Source organism: Anomalospiza imberbis, chromosome 25, assembly GCF_031753505.1.
Source record: "Anomalospiza imberbis isolate Cuckoo-Finch-1a 21T00152 chromosome 25, ASM3175350v1, whole genome shotgun sequence".
Taxonomy (NCBI): Eukaryota; Metazoa; Chordata; class Aves; order Passeriformes; family Viduidae; genus Anomalospiza; species Anomalospiza imberbis.
The window spans coordinates 4,836,780-4,843,274 of NC_089705.1; the positions used below are offsets into that span (position 1 = coordinate 4,836,780).

At 49.7% G+C, this 6,495-nt stretch overlaps 1 long non-coding RNA gene across 1 annotated transcript; it reads left to right on the forward strand.

Moving 5' to 3' along the window:
* The first annotated feature begins 5,527 nt into the window (after positions 1-5,527).
* LOC137462513 (uncharacterized) lies at positions 5,528-6,458 on the forward strand. The gene is made up of 2 exons (XR_010993709.1): positions 5,528-5,708; positions 5,819-6,458. It is a non-coding gene; the product is annotated as an uncharacterized lncRNA (long non-coding RNA).
* The last annotated feature ends 37 nt before the right edge of the window (positions 6,459-6,495 follow it).

The following is a 6,495-nucleotide window of genomic DNA, read 5'->3' on the forward strand; positions in this document are numbered from 1 at the left end:
ATTATGGGATTTCTTTCCTCAAATCAAACCTGCTTTTTCCAGGGGGGAAAAAAAAAGATGTTTTATCTGTTTTATCCCATTCCCCTCTTTCCCTGAGTATCCATGAGAGGTTGTGGGATGATTTTTTTGTGGGGGGGGGGAAGAACTCAACTCAAGCACAAGCAAAAAGTTTTCAAGCTGGCTTTAATCATCTCCACTTGCTGCCCCAATACTGTACATGCAAAGCCAATTAAAAGGTGAATAATTCAGCTTTTCCTCCCCTTTTTTTTTCTGGTTTTTTTTTTTTTTTTTTTTTTTGGGAAGGAAAATGTCAGGAATATTTTACAAAACAACGTGCGCCCTCAGAGCCGTCGGTCCCGCAGATAGAAACCACAAAAATACAAGAGTTTGACATTTAAGAAAGGACCACACACATAGAAAACGGGACAGGACACAGGTAGAAAATTCCATTTGCTCGTTTTTTGAAATATTCCCACTTTTCTGTAGCCGTCCCAAACCCATCCCCTTCTCTTGGATGCTCCAGTTCCCCCCTTCCCGGTGGCTTCTGGGGAGGGTGGAGTTGTGGAATGGGAGGAATCTGTCATTAAACCCAGTTTAGCACAAATTGGAGGGGGATGGAGTCACTGCTCCCAGAAATCCTAAAATATCCAAGGAAACTCTTCCCTGGCTCTCCCTTCCCCCTCAGCTGTCAACTTCTCCTTTAGTGCCAATTAACTCCTGGTTCATTAAGCTCTGACACTTCCCCCTCCTCTTCTGGTGATCCCTTCCCATGCCAATTTTGGGGGATCTGAGGCTGGAAAATCTGAAGGATTTTGGGGTCTTTGTGGGGTTTTGCACTCTCACCCCTGTCCCTCCTTTCAGCCTCAGCGTCCAAGGGTTTGGAATTCCTGGCAGAGCTCTAGGAGCATCTCCTTGCCTCGAATCCCTCATCATTCCCACCTTTTTATTCCCTTTTATTTCATTTTTAATGGACCCAAACTAGTCTGGAATTCCAGAATTCCCTTTCATTCCCCCTCAAACCTTTTAGGGGAAAGCTGGGTTGAAAGATTCCTTATTATGGATAAAATCCCTCCATTTGGAATGGAAATCCTGAATTTTTGGATGGGATAAAGATTCCCAAACTTCACTTTGCCTACTCCTAAAAATCCATCAGGGCTTTTCCCTCTGCTTTTATTTCCCTGGTTTCCCAAACTCCAGGAGAAATTCTCAACTTTGTTTTGCCCTTTTAGGTGTAAACTTGAGGGATTAATGAGAGATTCCAGAGTCCTGGATCATCCTGAGCATTCCAGGGATGAATTCCGAGCTGGGGAGGAGGAGGAGGATGATGGGATGGGGAAGATTCTCTCCTTTCATGAAAAGATCAAAGCCCTTTAAGAAAACAAGGCCACCAACTTCAAAGTGCTCTGAACATTCAGGGGGCTCCCCCTCGGGATCGGGAATTCCTTTGGGATATTCCCTGTGGTGGGAGAAAATTCCCTTTGGAGCCAGAGGGAGCTGGGATCCTGTAGGGAATGGGATCAGCATTCCACACCCATCCTCCTAGGGAGGGTCACCCCCGCTGCCTGCTCCAGAGGCTCCGTGTCCATCCAGGAGCTTTGGAGAGGGATTTGTGCCCTTCCAAGGGCTTAGGAAAAGGATTTGTGCCCCTCCAAGGGCTTAGGAAAAGGATTTGTGCCCCTCCAAGGGCTTAGGAAAAGGATTTGTGCCCCTCCAAGGGCTTAGGAAAAGGATTTGTGCCCCTCCAAGGGCTTGGGAGAGGGATTTGTGCCCTTGCAAGAACTTTGGAAAAGGATTTGTGCCGTTGCAAGGGCTTTGGAAAGGGATTTGTGCCCTTCCAAGGGCTTTGGAGAGGGATTTGTGCCCTTCCAAGGGCTTTGGAAAAGGATTTGTGCCCTTCCAAGGGCTTTGGAAAAGGATTTGTGCCCTTCCAAGGGCTTTGGAGAGGGATTTGTGCCCCTCCAAGGGCTTTGGAAAGGGATTTGTGCCCCTCCAAGGGCTTTGGAAAGGGATTTGTATCCCTGCAAGGCCTTTGGAAAGGGATTTGTGCCCTTCCAAGGGCTTTGGAGAGGGATTTGTGCCCTTCCAAGGGTTTTTTAAAGGGATTTATGCTCTTCCAAGAACTTTGGAGGGATTTGTGCCCCTCCAAGGGCGGGAGCAGCGCTGGATTTTGGATTCGAGCCCCTCGCCCACCCTGGGAGGGTTTTGAGGGGCTCAGGGCAGCCCTGGAGGGGTTGCTGGATAGGGAGGATGGAAAAGGGGCACAGGGATCCCTCTGGATCATCCCTCCAACCCCGGGATTCCCTTGCCTTGGGCTCAAATCCCAAAGGGAGCAGGGTTGGGAGTTGCCCACCCCAATCATGGATTGCTTTTCGTTCCACAGGGAAACAAAAACAAATTAAAATAACAAAAACAAACAAAAAAAAAAAAACAACAAAACAAAAAACCAAAATTGGATGTGGCCAAGTGCACAAGCTCTGGGTCCTAAAGGAATGGAAAAAGTGGGAAAAGGGAAGGATCCAAGGAAAAGGAAAGGATGAGGTATAGCAACAACCGGAGCTCCAGGCCCTGGGGGAGCACTGGGATCTCCTGGATTCTCCTGGATTCCTGGAGTCCATCCCGGTGTTCCTGAGGGATGCTCCCACAATGTGGAGGTTCCTCAGCCACCCAGACCAACACTTGGACACTTTTCTGTGTCTTTTTAAACCCAAAATCTTCCTCAGGTGAGCGGGATTGTCCCACCCGGTCACGGAGTGACTCCCAAAATTCCAACCCTGTCATTTGGGATGCTTTTTTTTTTTTTTTTTCCCTTCCCCTAAAACGTCTTTCCTGCAGCTTTTCAACTCCTAAAAGCGATTTTCACACCTTTAACCAACCAGCCAAGGATTGGGAGGAGGTTTCTCCATGAAAAAGAAATCCTGCCCTGTCCCTGGAAGTGTCCCGGGATGGGGCTTGGAGCAGCCTCTGAGGGGCTGGAATTCGATGGATTTTAAAGTCTTTCCCACCCAAACCAGCCTGGGATCTGTGGAGCAGAGGGAAGACTTCCAGTTGGAACAGCTTTGCTACAAAAACATTGGAAAAGGCCGTGCTGCCCTTGGCACAGCGGGATGCAAACCCTGCTGTTCCTGCAGGGAATTCTCCAGATCCATCTGCAGCCATGAAATCCCGAGGGAAAGCAAGGAGAGCTCTTCCCATCCATCAGGAAAAACACAATTAGGTTGGATTCAGCCCGGCCACTGTTCCTTGATCCGCACAATTCCATTATTTTCCAAACCAATCCCACACCTTCCAGTGGTTCCCACATCCAGGCATTTCCCATCCATCCGGAAAGAAATGTACAAGTCAACTGGAAGAAAAATTTTCCACCTGGAAAAACATTCCTGGTGCAGTTTTTTTAGGGATGATTTTGTGTGAGGAAAAGTCGTTCCTGCCCCACTGGGGTTTGTGAGTCCAGGTGGGAATTGTGGAATCCAGGCTGGATTTCCCAAGCTGTGGTGTCAGGCAGTGAACAGAAGAGATTCCCTGTCAGCCAGGGGAATCCTGATCCCATTCCGGAGGAATTCCTGGTATGTTTGGAACCAGGAGCTCCGAATCCTGGAGGAAAGGTTGGCAGAGCTGGGAGTGGTGGAGGGAATTTTTCCCCCCCTCTCCAGTGCTCTGTGGCAGTAGGTTCAGGGAATTGGTGCTGTATTCCACTGGATTTTGGGAAAACTCCACCCAAACTTCCTCTCCCAGGTTTTCATTGTGCCCTGAAGGTGATGAAACAGCAGCTGCATTCTGGCTGATCCCAATTTCTTGGAAATTTTCACTGGACTTTGGCAAATCTGGCCCATTCCAGGCTGGTGGAAAACCAGGGATAACTCAGACCTGGAATCTTGGAGTGTTCTCTGTGCTTTGAGTGAATTTTGTCAGCTTTCAGGGGATGTTCCAGCATCATTCCAAGGTTTTTTTGTCACATCCATCCTCGTGATCCCAGCTGGGGGTTTGGATTTCAGTTCTGGCAGTGTCAGGTGGGGGCTGCTCCTCTCTGCTGGGGGCTGGGTGTGAAATGGGCTGCAAAACTGATGTAATTCCATATTAATTCCTCTTTCCAGGAAAAAAAAAAAATCTCTGGCAAATCCAGTGACTTGGATTTCTTTCCTTGATAGAAAATAGAGGAAATCATCAAACTCAAAATTCCTTCCAGGGAATTTTTGCAAAATCAAATTGCACATCAAAAAATGCCCTCTGAGAGAAAATGTTCCCCCAGAAAAACAACAAAAAACCAACCTTGGAGTGCAGGAATTTATCCTGGGATGGAGTTATTTTCCTCGGGAGCTGGCACCGGGCTCAGTTTGGGATTTCTGGGTGTCTTGGCTGTGTTTTTCTCTTTTGAGGAAGGAAAACATCTGACACAAGGTCCTGGGGGTTGAGAAATGAGAAGCTGATGTTGCAACCCCAACGTGGCACAATCCTGGCTTCTCCCCCAGTCTGGGTTTCCCACACCAGTTTAAGGTGGGTCATTCCTGCTGGGAAGAGAGTGGCAGCTCCTGGGGGACTGGAAGGGAAGGAGGGAACATTTTCCTGGATTTTGGTGTCACTCCATGGTGTTTCCACTTCTCCAAGAGCAGGAGGAACCCCTCCCATGTGGAGGGCTGCACTTTGTCCTTGTCACCCCCAGCTCATCCTCATGCGCCGAAATCTTTGGGTTTTCCTCTTTCCCAGGTGGAATTCCACAGGGATTTTTCCAGCAGAAAACCAGGGATACTTGTGGTGGCCCTGGGGAGCACGTGGTGGCCCTGGGGAGCGCGTGGTGGCCACGTTCTGCTGCTTGTCCCCTGCCTCTGCTCCCAGTCAGGCACAGCCGTGGGCTGTTCCTGGCAGGGAAGCACCGCCGGAGGAATGCGGGAATGCAGAGGGGGTGGGAGGCTGTGCCCACGCCGGGGAGCAGAACGTCCCTGCTCAGCTCCCTGCTCTACCCACACTCCTGCTCCGTGTCTGGGACAATCCCACCGCGGCAGATTTGGAGTTTTCCCATCAGAATCAAGCTGGTGAAGCCAGAGGGAAGAGCGGCAGCTTGGAGGAGTGGAAAGCTTTTCCTTTTGGGATGCTTTCCCTCACGGAGAGTCAAAAAGCCGGCACAGGCTGCGCCAGTTTGAGCCTTGTGGAATTCTGTTTGCCATGATTCCGTTGGCCTCATGGAATTGCTCCGTGCTCAGGAGGGAACATCGAGTCCAGGCCATTGTTTGTTCCTGTCTCAGCACTCAGGGCACCGAGTTTATTCCCCAAACCGCCGAGGCTCAGGGCATCCCACATTCCCAGAGGTCTCCATCCAGGAATCACGGCCTCCTCTGAGGAGGATTTCATCCTTCGTCCTTCACGGGGGGGAAAGGATGAACTTTTCCCCATCCCAGCTCAGCAGGATCCAGCCAATTCCCTTCTGGGTGGTTTGGAGTTGGCAAAGTCATGGCAGCAGCTCCGAGTCCCCGTCACGCTGGCGCCGAAATTGTGGCAGTGCCGGGTGAATTGGTCACAGCACAGATGAGTCCTGCTGGCCACGGTTTTGGGCTTGTGGAACCCCAATTGTGGGTTTGTAGACCCCAAAGTTGGAGTTTGTAGACCCGCAGATCTGGTTTGTAGACTCCCAAGTTTGGGGATTTGTGGATCCCAAGATTTGGGGTTGTGGAACTTTGGGGTTATGAAACCCCAGGTTTGGGTTTGTGGACCCCCAAGTTAGGGGTTGTGGACCTCCAGATTTGGGTTGGTGGAACCCCAGATTTGAGGTTATGGAACACCAAATCTGGGTTTTTGGGCTCCCAGATTTGGGGTTATGCAACCCCAGAATTGGGGTTGTGGACCTCAAGGCATGGATTTGTGAACCCTCAGGTTTGGGTTTGTGTTTGGATATATGATTCCTCAGATTTGGATTTGTGGACCCCAGATTGGGGGTTGAGGACTCCCAAGTTTGGTTTTCTGGACCCCCAGGTTTGGGGTTGGGTTTGTGGAGGGAACAGCTTCATCCCAACAGTCTTTTCCTTCAGGTTTGGGTTTGTTCTGCTGTGGCTGAGCTGGTTCTTCATTCCCGGTGCCACCAGGAGAAGCCCAGGTGGGTTTGTTGTGCTCTGTGCATCGTGGAATTCCGTGTTTTGCCAAGAAATAATCCTATAAAAACCCCAGCCGTGCTGTGGGGTGCTTTGTGGTGAAGACTGAAGGTCAGAGCCAGCCCCATGAAATTCCTCATGAACCTCTTGTCCTCTTCCAGTCTCCTCATCTTTTGGTGTGTCGGGATTTTGTTCCTTCTCTCTTGGGAACTGATCCTTCAGGACAGTCATTGGATTTAGGAATATTTGATGAAGAAACCAAGAGTTTCTAGTGGTGTCTCCCCTGAGTAATTTCAGCAAATTTCAATAGGCACCTTCAAAAAAAGCTTCCGTAATTCCCGGGTTTGCTACAAGAACTGGATCCCTCGGAGGGAACCAAAATGCTGCTTGGAAAAACAAACAAAACAAATGAAAAAAA